The sequence below is a fragment of the Mastigoproctus giganteus genome, chromosome 1 (genome assembly GCF_048544385.1).
Source record: "Mastigoproctus giganteus isolate SK-2022 chromosome 1, ASM4854438v1, whole genome shotgun sequence".
Classification (NCBI taxonomy): Eukaryota; Metazoa; Arthropoda; class Arachnida; order Uropygi; family Thelyphonidae; genus Mastigoproctus; species Mastigoproctus giganteus.
The window spans coordinates 29481430-29498721 of record NC_143575.1 but is presented as its reverse complement, the minus strand read 5'-3'; the positions used below and the strand labels follow the sequence as shown (position 1 = coordinate 29498721).

Genomic DNA, 17292 nt, shown 5'->3' with positions numbered 1-17292 from the left:
TGTGTAAAATGCTGACTGGCAGCAGCTCACGTCCTTTCCCTTATCTTGTTACCAGACCCTAGAGAATTCGTTTCGAGATGCGCGTAGCTACAGGTAAACCTCTAGTCAGGAGTTCTCAAACATTGTGATACCGCGACTCTATAAAATTATAAAATAATCTATGATCCTTCCTGTTTAGGTTAGAGTTTGGCAAGAAATAAATATAATACTTTTGATTACAATTATTATACGTCAACCAAGACAAGTTACTTGATCGAAATTTTTGGCATAATGGATTTTAACGAATAAATTAAACATTTTGTAGAAGAAATAGATATGTGAGTATAAAAAAGTTCATTTCAAAATAATGATCTATAATGTAATATTTAAAGATTACAATATTATTGGCAGTTCACAGAACCCTTGTGCCTCTTCTTAGATAAAGCAAGTAGGTGTAAAACAGATTCATAATCTTAGTAACACTAAAACGCTCAAGCTCAACTATCATATCTGAGGCATTTTTTTTTAATTTATCATTCTCCCTTTTGAGTTGCTCACGACCCAGTCTGAGAACTCCTGCTGTATGAGTAAGTGTTTCCACGACACGTAGCTAATTGCATAAATAAATTTTCAAAAGAGCTGCAGCCTGCAAGCCTTTGTCAACAAAAACAAATGCAGACTGGACTGGCATGGTGCAAAGCCCACCGAATATGGCTGTGAATCAACAGAAATCGGTCCTGTGCAGCAATGAGTCACGCTGGCCGATGGACGTATGTGAGTATGGAGGAGGATGCCTGGAAAACTTTATCTGAGTGTGAACTGTGAACGTGACTAAACTGTGAAGTTGGGAGAGGGATAGTGTCATGAGCTGGAGCAATGCATGAAACCACAAATTCTGCATTGTACTTTGATGTATGGGCAATTCTGTGTGCTTTACATTACGGAAATTTTAAAGAAGCTGCTCTTACAGTTTCGAACACGACTACGTTCCGTATCACAAAGTAAAGTTTGTGAATCAGTAGTCTGAAGAGAAGAAAATGGGAGTAGCCAGTACAAAGCACTGATCTGATCTCAGTTGAAAATCTTCCAGATGAATTGATAATCAAGAATTAGGGCAAAGCCGAGACAGCCCTCCGTATCAGTGAGGCTCACATGTTTTAAAGGAGGGATGGGGCATGATACGACCAGCTTTCTACCAGATATTAGTAGAAAGTCTTCCACGTAGCTATGAAGTAATTGTTATGGGCAGAGGTGGGCCAGCTATTACATTTTTTTTTTTTTTTTTTTTTACAAATGCATATTTTGTCTGTGTTCTCTAATTTTTGGTAGGACAGTATGTAATCTCTATCAATACTAAACATTAAGACCGACCCTGTTTGATTTTGTTAGGATAACAAAATCAAAACATTCAATGACATGAACACTAACAACAACAACAACAACAAAAAAGGTTTTATGACTGTTTTCTGCTTGTTATAGTAGCGTTTTTAGAAGCATCAGCGACTAAGGCCATACTGCTCTATATTTACTGTCTTTAACTTTACTGTCTTTAACGATTTTCTCTTTGCTGGACGAAAAACCTGAATTTCTGTGCAAAAAAACCATGCCCCTTAGCCTGAGACCGACTAACTCAGCCACGTTGTGAAAAAGGTCCATAAAAATTCCTCACGTCGTCGACTGGACTCCAACTCAAGTCTCCACCCTGTGTGGGGAGGACAGCGATTCTACCAAATGTGCTACCCACGTGGGCTCTGTTGTTTGCGAACTTAACATGCTAACAGTTAAGACATCCAATTAAAAAAATGATAAAGATAAAATATAGGAATTGCACTTCACCTGAAATGTGCACGTGTATTGCTTTAAAAGAGTGGGCGTTCGGAATGTATCCCTCCATTTATTATGGAAAAGTCACTATACAGTATTGCATATCGCACACAGTAGAATTTTCCCAATTAATCAAAAGTCTGTTTAATGGTAAAAAGTAAAACAGTTTCATTGAGTTAAAGCCGACCTTTCGAAGTCCACCATTTTTTTTTCCCTTTTCTTCTTATTTCTTCTGAGCTAACCCTTATAAATAAAAAAAATAACAGAAAGAACTGGAAGGCCAAAATACTTACTTACTTATCCCTGAAATTTCCACACCTGGAGAGAAAGAACATGTTTACCTGAAAACTTGCGCGCATAACTATGATGTATATATATATATGTAAATGATTAGCATGTCAAGCTGATTGATTCAGTATTTATAAAACTTGCACAAACAAAAAAACCTACGATCATTCATGTCTAATATTTTTTTTATGTCCATAGGGATTGTGGTGTGTAGTTTAATCAAACGTTTCCCTGCATTTAATTCACACACAAGGCAATGACGAAACTATGATACTGTTAGGTCCGCAACTGTAGGGGGAGAGGAGGGAGAACCCGAAGGGCCGGTTTCGTATGTTTGATCATGTAGAGTCGTTTGGAAACCTAGTAGGAGAGGGACAAGAAATTACAGTTTTGGTACTGATATAAGCTGCAACCAAAAAAAGTATTAAGACTTTATTTATTGCAGAAAGAGTAAGAAGTGGTATAAGTAGACAGACGGCTATTGTAATAAGCAATTGTAGGGGGACCAAGTTATTAGATTGCTGAAATTTGGTATTGAGCAGCTTGCATTGACGTTCTCATAGATCTTAAGCTCTATCCGCGCAAGTAGTACAATATTTATAATCACTGTCCTCTCACACCCGGTGGAAAAGACCAGGGTTTCAATCCCGTCAATGATGCTAGGAAACTTTTGTAGGTTTTTTTCACTATGCGGCTGAGTAAGCAGGTCTCAGGCATGGATAGCAAGGTTTCTGCACTCCCGGAAACTGAAATTTTTTTTACAGCAAAACAGGCAAATCGACCAGAGAATTCATGCAATTTATGGACATATTACACATGGAGCTCTCTTGGGTAGCACAGTAGGTATAATCACTGTCCTTCCCCCACCACCCCGCTTGCATCGAATCCTATCAATGACGCAAGGAATTTTTATGGGTTTTTCCCAACATGGCAAGTTAATCGGTCTCAGACGAGGATAACATATTTGTTTTCTTTTGGAATATTTTTTTTCCCACCAAAACAGGCAAACTGACCAGAGAATCCATGGACTAATATATATATAGAGGGATGAGGTTATTCATGATCAGGTAAGCATAATATGATGATTTTTTTTTTTTTTTTTCTTTTTGTCGTCAAGCTCAGTTAACGAGTACAAACGGTCGAGATCTAAAGTGTAAAGTGTAAAATGTCTAATGGCCCCAGGGGTTTTCTCCATCTCCGCTTTGTGTACTCTGTGTATCACAGAACTCTGTGCAGGCCAGAGGTTTAAAAGGCGTAATGTGTGTGTTAGCATTGTGTAGTGTCGTGTTATGTTGTTCATCTGACCATTGCCCACACTTAGCCCCGAGGAGACAGGTCAGGCAGTAAAGGGATCGCTTAAGTACTCTGGCAGGCCTTGCCACCTAATTTCCGAAGATTTCAGTGGCAAGGGCTTAAAAAAAATTAAATAAAAAAAATAACAAAAAATAATAAAAAAATAAAATAAAAAAAAATGTGATGTCACCAGTTAGAGTATGAAGGGGGGTGTGAAGACAGGTAGAAACATGGGGTTGAAGGGAGGAGAACCCCAACCTGGTCAGTGGGGTAAGCCCCACCAAGAGAAAAGAGGGGAGCAGGGAGGGGATAGTTTTCCCCATCCGTTGGGTAGGGGAAGGAGACGGAAAACCGTCCCCTCCCCCTCCCCAACGGATGGGGATTAAAAGTGAACTAGGCTAGAGTGCCCCGTTCAGGTCGCCAATGTCAACAGTCACTGTCAGGTAATGGATCCATTATCCCAGACAAGTACATCCAGGAAGCTGGTATTTAGAGTCGTTTTGCCTCCTCCGGGTGTTTCTTGGGTCTTCCTTGCCTTATCAATGGCCATTGTCTGGAGAGGTCAGGTCCAGTTTAATTGCCTCTAATAGGACTAAGTTACTGTTAGGAATTGATGGTCTGAGTTTCCATTTCTCAAGGACAACCATGGTGCATCTCCAGTGGCTGTGCTGGCTCCCGATCGAAGTACGACACATCCGGTCTTGTAAGATCGCTCCTGGTCAACAAAGGTAGGTCGTCAGCGAACAGTTTGACTACTGAGATCTATGGGCCCCTTCAAAAATCAAAAAAAGTTTGTGGACCCCTATATATATATAAACACATATTACTTGATACCCCTTCTGAACGTTTCGCGGACCCTCTGAAACAGGTCTACTGGCCCCTAGGGGTACGCGGGAAACGCTGATATGGAAGATCTAAATTGTCGCCTTGGGCGCTGTCCACATAAACGAATTAGGTGGTCGTCTGGGGTACCATCTTGAAGGAAAGAAATCAAGTTTTAAAAATTTAAAATAAAAGATATAAAAATATAAACAAAGTAAAGGTGTCATTATATCAATTCATTCGTTTCTCCATATTTCAAAGAATTTTGTAAAAAGATAAATAATATTAGTCCTGATATACAGAACTATTGTTAATATACAGAATATATTAACAATAGGCGAGCAATAACAAAGCAGAGGTGAAATTGATAATTGCGCTGCTTTTGTTGGGTTATACATCACCCTGGAAAGTTATATGTTCAGAATTGCAAGGACTGTAGGGGAGGTCCTCATGGGCTCAGAGAGCAAAAATATTAAGAGCAAAAACAGCCAAAACTATGCTTACATGTACACTACGAGCATAGTAAATAAATTTGATGAATTTGAAGTACTGGTCAAGTCATCAAATGCAGACATTGTGATCCATCCATTCAGATATAAGGGATGCAGAATTAAAATATGGGGAGTACTATGTGCACAGGAGGGAGTGATTATGCTCTTAGCTAAGAAATACATAGAATCTGAGGCACTACATCCAGTTGACATGGGTGACCAGTGCATTCTCAAGTCAGTTTGGCATGACATAACCACTAGGAAAACAAAAATAATAGTAAGCATGTGTTAAAGATCTAATGACTGTGAAGAATATAACAAACAGCGATACAAAAAAAAAACGAATCAACAAATCAGAATGTCTGATATCTTATAATGGTGGATTTTAATTTTTCAGATATAGACTGGAACTTGTGTGCAGATGTCTCATACAATAAAAAAAATCAAATTATTATATTAGGGTTATCCGTAATTGATTACATAAACCTGTATTTGTGTTTGTAAATTGCATGTTTTCTCAGGTCATTATGATGACTGAAGGAAAAATGCATCCATCTGTGTTAAGAGCCAAAGTAACTAAAGCTACCAGTCGTCAGTATATTGTATATGTAAACTGCGTGTATTGTGTGGTCGATTTTCCTGTTTGCTGGATGAATAGCCCGAGTTTCTGGGTAGAAAATACTTTGCTACCCTTGCCTGAGACCAAATAACTTAGCCACTGTGAAAAACGCCCATAAAAATTCCATGCATCATGACGGGATTCAGACTCAGCCTTTTTCATCCGGCTTATGTAGGATGAAGATTATACCACCTGTGCTACCCACGAGGGCACGGAAGGAAATTCCACAACAGAAAATGAAAAGATTTTTCAGGACAGCAGAAAGGCCCAAGTCAGTCAAATAATAAGTTACTGGAAGAGTGCTGACCAAAGAGCATTTCAGAATGCACATCTCCTTAAACCTATTCGACCAGATATTAACGATGTTGGCTGTCAGCGGTGTAATGGTGTGGAGAGTGGTTTCGTAGTGCATATTGAGCTCCTTGATAAGAGTGGAGAAACATTTGGGTGTCATGGTTTATCTGGAAATGGCTTCCGACTAGGCGCATCTCTTCGTGGCTGCAGTGTATCCTTCTACATATATGGTTTTTTCCACCAGAATAATGTGCCATGTCACAGTAGTCGGCGCGGGTAGCAGATTGGTATCGTCACCGTCCTCTCCACACTGGGTGTAAAAGGCCCGGGTTCGAATCCCGTCGATGACGCGAGGAACTTTAGTGGGCTTTTTTTCACTCCGTGGCTGAGTTAGTCGGTCTCAGGCATAGATAGCAAGGTTTTATCCCCGGAAGCTGGAGTTTTTTCTTCTAGCAAAACAGGCAAATCGACCAGAGAACACAAGCAATTTAGAGACAAAATAAATATATGGGTAGATGCAATCACTTACGGGTGACCCTATCATCATAATTTGTGCCATGTCGCAATGCTAGAACTGTTTGTTTGCTTCTTTGCTTGTTTTTTTAATCCCCAAAGCAACTAAAGTTATCAGGTATTAGTATATTGTATCTGTATATTACGTGTATTCTGTGGTTGATTGGAGCCTCCGTAGCCAGGTGGGAAGGAGCAGCAGTGCGTAGCAGATGCTTCTTGATTAGACCGGCGTTCGAGCCCGTCACCACCAAATACGAAGGATGCGGAAAGGTCAGTGAATGACCAACGCATATTCCCGGGGCAATATGGCCTTAGTTGCTAATGCTCCTAAAAACCAAATAACAACAACAACTGTGGTTAATTTGACATTTTGCTAGATGAACAAAGTTTCCTGGATTCAAAAAAAAAAAAAAAAAAAAACGTGATGCTAGGGCCGCCTAACTCAGTCACGTTGTGAAAGAAAGCCCATGAAAATTTCTCACGTCACTGAGAGATTCGAACACGGATCTTTTCCATCCGGTTTGAACAGTGTACCAGAATTGCACAGAACTGATTTGAAGAATATGTGAGTGAATTCGGCCCGCTTCAGTGGCCTTCTCAATCACCAGAACTTAATGCAATTCAGTGCTTTTGAGATGAGGTGGAATGAGTTTTTAGTGTAGACAACCTCAGGCATCTGATTTGCAACAACTGTAGGAAGCAATTGAGACAACGCAGCATGGTTTTGTTAAGGGCAGGTCTTGCCTGACCAATTTGATTGGATACTATGATGTAGTCACAAAAGAACTGGATGCAGGGAATAACTTTGATATTATATATTTGGATCTTAGAAAGGCTTTTGATACTGTTGCACATGGAAGACTGCTGCACAAATTGGAGCAGTGTGGCATTGGAGGCAAATTGCTGCTATGGATAAGGGGATGGTTGAGTGGCAGAAGACAGAGAGTGGTAATCAATGGACACTGCTCAACGTGGACTAATGTTATTAGTGGAGTTCCTCAAGGTTCAGTGTTGGGTCCATTGTTGTTTTCGGTGTTTATGAATGATATTGATGATGGGATATCAAGTTTAATGTCTAAGTTTGCAGATGATACAAAGGTTGGCAGGGTCGTTAAGGACACTACTGACGCTATGCTGCTGCAACAGGATCTGGAAAGGTTGAACAGATGGGCTGAGAGGTGGCAAATGAAGTTTAACATTGACAAATGTAAAGTACTACATATGGGTAACAGTAACCCCAGAGCAATGTATCAACTCTGCGGTACTACACTACAGTGGTGGAGAATGAAAAGGACCTGGGGGTAATTGTGCAGGCAGATATGAAGTTCTCTGAGCAGTGCAGACGAGCTGCAAGAGTAGCTCATGGTGTCTTGTCAATGATATATAGGAATTTTTCTAGCAGGGATAAGGAGGTGATTATTCCCTTGTATAAGGCAATGGTTAGGCCACATCTTGAGTACTGTATACAGGTCTGGAGGCCTCATTTCAAGAAGGATGTAGAGCTGCTGGAACGGGTACAGAGAAGGGCAACAAGATTAGTAAATGGAACAAAGGGTTGCTCTTACGAAGAAAGGCTTAAGTTTTGCAAATTACAGAGTCTGGAGACTAGGCACCGGCGAGGTGATCTGATAGAGGTGTATAAGGCTTTGAATGGTTTGAGCATGCTCAATGCCAATGGGATTCTTCATCTTTCTCAGAATAATCACCTCAGAGGGCATAAATTCAAATTGAGGAAGGACGGATGTCGGATAGATGTGCGGAAATTTGCCTTTGGCCAGCGGGTGGTTGGTTGGTGGAACCGACTTCCATCACTTGTTGTTGAAGTTGATAGCCTAAACAAATTTAAAGCTCAACTGGACAGGTATTTCGAACGAACGGAGGGGTGAAATGGGAGAGGGTTTTTTTTTTTTTTGGCTGATGCTGAATAAGCTTGCTTTCTTGCATCATATGCCTCTACTAATGCTAATGCTAATGCTAACGTGGAACAGCATTCGTATGGCATGTTTCGGGACCACGTTGAGCCCATGACACAAAGAATTGCGGCTGTTCTTAGGAGGAAAGGTGGACCAACATCCTGTTACGTATGATATAACTAATAATGGGAACACCATGTAATTCTTTAGTATGATCAATTTAGAATTGATGTAAATGTATCAACTGTGTGGTACTACATTGACAGTGGTAGAGAATGAAAAGGATCTGAGGTAATTGTGCAGGCAGACATGAAGTTTTCTGAGCAGTGCAGACGGTCTTCAAGAGTAACTCATGGTGCCTTGTCATTCATATAGAGGAACTTTTCTAGTAGGGATAAGGAGGTGATTATCCCCTTGTAGAAGGCAATGGGCAGACCACACCTCGAGTACTGTATACAGGTCTGGAGGCCTCATTTTAAGAAGGATGGAGAGCTGCTGGAACGAGTGCAGAGAAGAGCAACAAGATTAGTGAATGGAACAAAGGGTTGCTCTTAGCAAGAAAGGCTTAAGTTTTTCAAATTACAATGTCTGGAGACTAGGCATCTGCGAGGGGATCTGATTGAGGTTTATAAAGCCTTGAAAGGTTTGAACATTGCTCAATGCTGATGGGATTCTTCCTCTTGCTCAGAATAATCACCTGAGAGGGCATAAATTCAAATCGAGGAAAGACAGTTGTAGGATAGATGTGCGGAAGTCTGCCTTTAGACAGAGGGGTGGCTGATTGTTGGAACAAACTTCCATCTTTCGTTGTAGAAGTTGATAGCTTAAATAGATTCAAGGCAGAACTAGACAAACATTTGGAGCGAGTGCATGGGTGAAATTAGAAGGTTTTTTTTTGTTTGACTGATTCTATATAAGCTTGCTTTCTTGCATCACGTGCCTTTACTAATGCTAATGTTAATTCCCGGAAAAAAAAAATAATTTTTTTTCCTAGGAATTTTTCTAGCATGCATAAAGAGATAATTATTCTATTGTATATGGCAATGGTCAGGCCACATCTTGAGTATTGCATACAGGTCTGGAGGGCCAAGTTTTCAATGGATGTAGAGCTGCTGGAGCAGGCACAGAGAAGAGCAATGAGATTGGTGAGGGGATCAAAGGGGTGCTTTTACTAACAAAGGCATCAGTTCTGCAAATTGTAGCATCTGGAGACTAGGTGTCTAGTCTCCAGATGCTAATCTGATTGATGATCAGCGTCTGGACACTAGGTGCCTGATTGAGGTGTTTAAGTAGTTGAATGGATTAAGTAAGCTCAGTGCTGATGGGATTCCTCTTCTTGCTCATACTATGCACATGGAGAGCATAAATTCAAATTGAAGAAGTAAGGGTGCAGAACAGGTGTGTGTGAGAAAATGCCTTTAGCCAATGGGTGGTTGATTGCTCGAACAGACTTCCGTCTGATGTTGTCGAAGTGAATAGTTCAAATAAATTCAAGGATGAATGAAGTAGACAAACTGTTGGAGGGGATGGATAGGTGAAATATGAAGGGTTTTTATTTTATTTTATTATTATTATTTTTTGCTTCCTTGCATCATTTGGCATTACTAATTACTAATAAAGGATGATATAGTTACTAATAAAAAAAATATTTTCTTACTTTATAAGTCCATATTCTTGAATCTTCCTTTTCTCTACCTTCTTACTCTGAATTATTACCCTCATTCCCATTATCATCTTCGTACCTCTACCGCGGTTTCTGCTTGGCAATCGAATGTTTATCTCAAGGCACGAAACTGTGTCAAAAATATCGATCAGTGAAAGGTCCAAAAATACAGTACTTCATATCGATTATTGAAAAAATTTGACACGAATCCTTAGATGGCACTGTTATCGTCATTAACGTCACAGAGTACTCTGTGATTAACGTATTACTTGCCTGGAATGACTGATGTGTTATGTCTTTAGTGGGTCTTAATTTATGTAGATGATGGGTATTTGACTTTATTTAGTAAGTTTGAAAATTTTTATTACAAAATTACATGAGTTACCAATTATGTAATGATAAATACAGATAGAAATTGGTGATAGCATTTACTTAAAAGCAGCAACATCAGGATTTTTGGTCAGCGGATGAATCGAAAATGAATGGGTGGGTGATGGGTAGAAATAGTGTAATTATGTATGATTATTTTTACAGATCGAACTAATTTAAAAGCATATTTAATCCCATGTGTGCTTAGAGGGGGGGAGAGAGTCTAGAATTGGGCGGTAGCGAACCTTGCCTATTTTTCAGTGGTTTAATTAAATTTATACACCTTACTGGTGTAATTATCTGCTTTCAGTAAGAAAAAGTTGTTCCGCTGAAAGAAATAATATAATACTATTATTATAGGCTCTAAACATCTCAATCAGATCTCTTTGCTGGTGCCTAGTCTCCAGACGATGCAATTTGCAAAACTGAATACTTTCCTGGTAAGAGGTCCGTTTTGCTTCACTCACCAATCTTGTTCCCCTCTGCACCCTTATGTGGTTATCCCGGCTAAGGTAAGAAAGCCAACATGGAAAACTTACCGGACAAACTCGTTTCCCGCTACCGCCCTTTCTCCCTGCATTCTCGGTAAACAGATAGTGCGTGTTATTGGCAATAGAAGTTGATAATGATGTATTGATTAGTTTTTCTCATTAATAAAAGCAGATTATTGGAGTTAATGAGTGTAATGCCTTTTCGGCTGAAGTTTACTTACGGATACACCTTCCAGATTAAGGTGTATAAGGCCTTGAATAGGTTGAGCATGCTGAATTCTGATGGGATTCTTCTACTTGTTCAGATTACAAACCTAAGGGGACATAAATTCAAATTAAGGAAATTCATGTAGAATAGATGTGTGGAAATTTACCTTTAGCCAGCGGGTGGTTAATTGCTGGAACAAACTTCCATCTGTCATTGTGGAAGTTGATAGGTTAAATAAATTTAAGGAGGAACTGGACAAACATTTAGACTGAATGGGTGTGTAAATTTTTTTTTTTTTTTTTTTTTGGCTGATGCTGCATAAGTTCATATGCTTGCTTTCTGGCATCACATGCCACTATTACAGCTACTACTTACTACAAACTGCCTCAGTCTTGGGGTGTTTATCTCCCCCCTTCCTGCTGTTTTAACCCGATATGAAAACAACTTCTACAGACAGTGCGTAATATCGGTAGTGGCAGTAGAAGTTGTTTTGCTATCAGGTTAAAACAGCGGAAAGGGAGGAATAAACACTCTAAGACTGAGGCATTCTGGAGGGTGTACCCATAAGTAAATTTCAGCTGCAAAGGCATCACACTCATGAACTCCGATAAGCTTTTTTTAATAATGGAAAAAAAATTATCAATACATCGTTATCGTCTTCTACTGCCACTACCAATAACACTCACCGTCTGTTTACCAAGATTGCAGGGAAAAACTGTGATAGCAGGAAACGAATTTTGCCCGGTAAGTTTTCCTGAAGTTTCCAGTGGTTCTCGTTTTGGCTTTCTTTACCTTGCCATTATATAATCACTTCCCTATCCCTGCTGGCAAAATTCCTGTAGTTCATCAACACAATGCCATGAGTGGTTCTTGCAGCCTCTGCACTGCTTAGAGAATTTCATATCTGACTACAAAATTACCCATGATACTATACAGCTGGTACATTAAAATGGGATTGATGCTTCCCATATGAAGTATCTTGCATTTGTTAATATTAAACTTCAATTGCCACTTCTCAGCCCATCTGTCTAATATTTATCTAGATCTTGTTGCCATAGCATATCCTGATTACTGTGATTTTCTACCCTGCCAACCTTATAATCTGTAAACTGAAATATTAAGCCTGACACACTTGCATCAATATCACTAATGAATATATTTGGGCTGTGGGCCCAGCACTGAACCCTGGAGCGCTCTGCTAATAACATTATTCTCAGAAGAGCAGTATCCATTTATAATCACTCTCTGTCCTCTCTCACCCAACCCTTAATCCATAGCAGCAAATTGCCCTTAATGCCACACTGCTGTAATTTGTATAACAGTCTTTTTTGTGCAACAGTATCAAAAACTTTTCTAAAATTTAAGCACTTGATGTCAGAATTATTTTTTGCAACCAGTTCTGATTTTACCGTGTCAGATTAAATTGCCCCTTAACAAATCCATGTCGTGACTGTAGTATAACTGCATTCCTATCTAGATGATCCTGCATGACATCTTTTACCAGTGATTCCATTATTTTCCCTGCAACAGAAGCCAAGCTAACAGGTCTGTAATTACTCTGTCCCCTTTAGATCCCCCTTTGTGAATTAGGGATACACATCTCCAGCCCATAGAGACCTTCCCCTGAATCCAGGGATACTCTCATAACTGTGGCTAAAGGTTTCCTTACCTCTTTTGCTGCCTCCTTTAATATAACTGAATAGATCCTGTTCACCTTAGGTGCATTTTTTGCATTTAGATTGAACAATTTCTCCTCCCCTTTCCTCTCAGTTATCATAAAATCATTCAGCTCCTCACCAGAATTTGACTCCCTTATCAAAAAATTCCTGTGTGAATGTAAATGTAAAATATGCATTCAGTTTGTTAACAACCTGAGCTGGATCATCAACAGTTAATCCATTCATATCTGGTGGACCAGTATGAATCAACTCCTTCCTTCTACTGTTTACATAAGTAAAGAAATGTTTGCTGCTTTACTTTGCTTTCTTTTATTATAGTGTATTTTATTGTATACTATATATCTTATATTATAGTATATTTCATTTTTATGTTTCAGTTTATTTGATGTTTAGTCACCTTGACATCTCTGTAGCTGATTAAATTCTTTACTTTTGGTCTTTTAAGCATTTGGGTACTATTAATTAATTATTTTTTTCTAAACCACATGTTGGTGTCTAATGGATGTTTTTAAAAACATGAGTTCTATAAATTTGTCTGTCATAAAAGATTCTGAGAACTTGGAAAATTTGTGATAAAATCAATTTTTCCGTAATTTTTCGCATGTATTTTTTCAGGATGTATGTCTCCTGAATAAATATTCACAGAGATAATAGAAGCAAAGTCAAAGGACATAAGAAAATTAAGGATTTCTGTATATAGAATTATGTATTAATAATATAAAATAGTATTAGTATTAATAGTGGCAAATGATGCAAGAAAGCAAGCTTATACAGCATTAGCCAAAAAAAAAAAATCCCATTTCACCTATCAATTACCTCCAATAGTTTGTCTAGTTCTTCCTTGAATTTATTCAAGCTATCTACTTGCACAACATCAGATGGAAGTTTATTGCAGCAATCAACCACTAGATGGCTAAAGGCAAACTTCCACACATCTATCCTGCAATCATCATTGCTCAATTAGAATTTGCCCCCCTCGTGTGCATGGGCTGAGCAAGAAGAAGTATCCCATCAGCATTGAGCTTACTCAATTCATTCAAAGCCTTAAGCACCTCAATCAGATTGCCTTGCAGGAACAATTGTATAGTATTTAGCACTGATATTTATCTTTTGATCTTGCATTTATTTATAAATTAAAGACATCACTGGTATGTATAGAAAAAAAAACTATATTTCAGAATTAACCTAGGAAAGTTCTGGTTTTTCACAACTAAATGCTAAATTTAAAATATAAAGTTGACACATTTAGAAATTGGAATTAAATATGGGGAGAAAAATTTCTTCTTCTTCTTCTTTGGTCTTTAGCTGGCAGCTGGGGGAGGCGGTTGGCCACGCAACCAGTATGCTGCTGTAGGTGCCGCAGGGTTTCGGACTTGCTCTGTGATTTTCTTCCATACCTTACGATCCATGGCTTCAGTCCTGGCCTGGTTAAGGTCGAGACGTCGGCTCTTCAAGTCATCTTCCACTTGCTTGGCCCACGTTTTCCTAGGCACGGTCCGTTGGATGCTCCATTGGGTGGGTCGTTGTCTCCAAAGGAGTGTGGATGGTATTCTGTTCGTGCATATTCTACATACGTGGCCAAACCATCTGAGCCTTCGCTTCTGGATTTGGTCGGCAATGGTTGGTTGCTGTTGGCATCTGGCACGGATGTCATTAGTGATGCGGTCGCGAAGAGAGATGCCCAAGATCTGCCGCAGGCATCGCATTTGGAATACCTCAAGTTTGTTCAAATCTAACTTGAGACAAATCCATGTTTCCGATCCCTAAAGAAGAATGGGCAGGATCAAAGTCCGGAAGAGTCGGATTTTAGTCTTTGTGGAAATGTTGGTCCTCTTCCACAGACACCATTTGAGCGAGGCGAACGCAGTGGCCACCTGTCCAATTCTGCTGTGGATTTAAATTTTTCTCCACCACTTCATGGTGGAGAAAAATTTAAAAGTAATAAAGCAGCAATGATGAGTGAAACTAATTTGAAATTAAAAAATATTAAGGACTTTTTTAATTTACGTGAAGGATGCAGTTACTAAATGCCAGATCTGATGTTTTCCCCTATTTCTCTCATGCCACAAATTCATCCAGATAACCGACCAGCATACCTATAAGTATCCCATTTGTTCTTTTGTAATTAGCTTTTCTCTTTTCAGTAGTTTACAGTATGGTTTAAATGAGCACCTGTAATGGGATGTTTAAAGTTTTTGCTGTGATTTACAGTGAGATCCATGAAATAATGATTTATCAAATACAGTCGAACTTGGTTATAACTAACATCAAGGGACCGACAAAATTTCCTTGTTATAACCGTTACTTGCTATTATTATTATTAATAGCCATATAGTGCAAGGAAGCCTGAGGCTTTTGCAGTGTAATCCACATCATACAGTCGAGGCTGAATTCACTACGCTGGGTTGCCAAACAACAGCTGCTCCACACCACCGACCCACCACTGGTAAAAAGATACATCGTATCAATCCTTTACCCGACAATACTGTATGCGTCAGAGATATGGGCCTCGGCTGCCGAATCCAACATTAAAAGAATATTCTCTGCCGAATTCTGGCTTCTAAAATGGGCCAACAGCAAACTCCACCTTCCCCCAGCTCTCAGATCAATGCAGTTAGCAGAAGCCCTTCAACTACGCAGGCTCCGATCCTACATCAGAGAAAGAAGGCTGCTGTTCACCATCAAGATGGCCACTGGTAAAATTACAGAGCCAAACTTCTGGGATCGCTGCTCTTGGCGCATTCCTCCCCCTTATCTTCGGTCTTCAGCACAGCTGCTAGCAAACCGTAACCGGCTAGTACTAACCGACAGATTCCTGCCAAAGCAAATGCTGCCCTCACTGCAAGCCATCGACGGGGACCTCCAAGAAGTGGTCAATAATAAAAAATACAGGAAGGGTATCCTCGTGGAACTGAAAATGTAAAACTGTGCTTTGTTGCCTTCCAATAATCTGATGTAACTTATGTTTTTCTCATGTACAGTAATACCCCGACTTACGCGAACTCAGAGTTACGCGGTTCTTGATTTTTTCGTTTGGCAACGCTGCTGCCCACTATCTTCAAGGTCGTTTTTCATATGTTATCGATATACGGTGCGACGGCGGAGAATGAGAGCGAAAGATGAACAAAATTCAATTTTGCTGCTTTTATGTTTTTTATATCAGTGAAGGGGAAACACATTTCACCATAATAACGTAAAAACCAACACAATTCCAGCTATCGGTATGCAATTAGATCGCGTTTACTACCAGTTTATAACAGATTCCACTAGCAGAAACGCAACTGGATTTTTATTGTTTTATGGTAGTAACCCCTAGAAATGTGGTGTTAATAGTGTATCTCTGCCTTTATGGTGTTGTTTATTCAGTTGCTACATGCGCGCAGCTTTGTTTATGCGTATCAAGCGTGCCTCCTCGTTTTGTAATTGTGCTTTATTCCCTAAAAATGAGTAAAATACTTAAAAGGTGTGAAAAGGAAGCGTACTGGTGAAGACACTGCAGATTCAGAGAGAAAAAGAAAAGCAATTATCGATAAACAGAGGCGGACTGGATCAAAAATTCTTACCCGGGAAAATTTATAGTGGCCTCATACTATGGTTTATGGCCAAAATCACATCGGCCCACCGAGGTTTCCCCAGTAAGGCTTATGGCCAGTCCGCCTCTGTCGATAGAGAAAAAATATGAAATTGTGAAACGCTTTGAGGGAGATGAAAGACCATGTGATATTGCACGTGCTACAGGCCTAAATGAAGCAACGGCGAAAAGAACATGACAATAGCAAACTTGACAGGTTGAAAATTGAAAAGGGCTCAATTGTAAATGGCTTAAAATTTTTAGAAAACAGACTCCAACGAAGAACGCGTTATAGCTACAAAGCAAGGAATAAAAAAATTATTAGCTTGCTACGAAGAAATTCTGCGTGAAAAAAAGAAGGCGCTGTGTCGTCACACGAATTTGTTAGATTTTATGAAGCCATCGACATCGAAATAACTTTTTTACGTAAGTCATTTGTTTTTTTAATACATATTTTGTATTAATATGTATAAAGAACTGCAATTTTATTAATATTTTTCTTCTAAACTAGTGTTTTTGTTAGTCCTTGGTCCCAATTAAGCAAAATTTATATGTATTTATATGCAAAGTTGTACCCCGACTTACCCGAATTCGACTTACGCGATTTTCGTCGGACCCACCTATCGCGTAACTTCGGGGTATTACTGTATATCTTTTTTTGTAAATATGTTTGTAAACCCCTGGCACCACCATGCCGTGACGGGACTAATTGTATGTCTATCATGCTGCAATTAAAGATTCTATTCTATTCTATTATGTTGCAGAAGGAAAAAAAAAAATTCCCGAGTTACCCTGAGAGAGAGAGAGAGACAACAAAAGTAGAAGGGAATCACCAAGAAAGAGAAGAATGATGATATCCAGCTCAGGACCCTGGGTGTGCCAAGCCCATACTCACCAGATGTGAGCCCCCGGGGTTAAATATATCAGTGATAGCGGAGATGGGGAAACCCCCGGGGCCATTAAACAATGAACACATTATACTAGTGATGAGTTAAATCAACCTCCTATTTTTTTTAAAATTCTCAATAACTTGATAAAGAGAAATTCAAAAAATAAAAGAAATATTATTAGAGAGAAAAAAATAATATAATTATATACCTACATATTATTGTATTAATATGCTTGTATAAACTACAATACACTTAATATTAAACACAATATATTTGTGTTTAATAAGATAAGAAAGCTTCTGAAAGACCACAACCTAACATATGTGGGAGCCATCAGCAAGAATGAAAAAAAACTACCAGCAGAGTTTGTGCAAACAAGGAATAG

General features: G+C 39.2%; 1 protein-coding gene across 1 annotated transcript in view; it reads left to right on the top strand.

Moving 5' to 3' along the window:
* Positions 1-9991: 9991 nt before the first annotated feature.
* LOC150090668 (dual specificity protein phosphatase 19-like) overlaps positions 9992-17292 on the top strand; it is a 48043-nt gene continuing 40742 nt past the window's right edge. The window contains exon 1 of the mRNA XM_090379383.1: positions 9992-10044. The gene's annotated coding sequence lies outside the window, so the exon portion shown is untranslated. The remainder of the gene's footprint in view (positions 10045-17292) is intronic.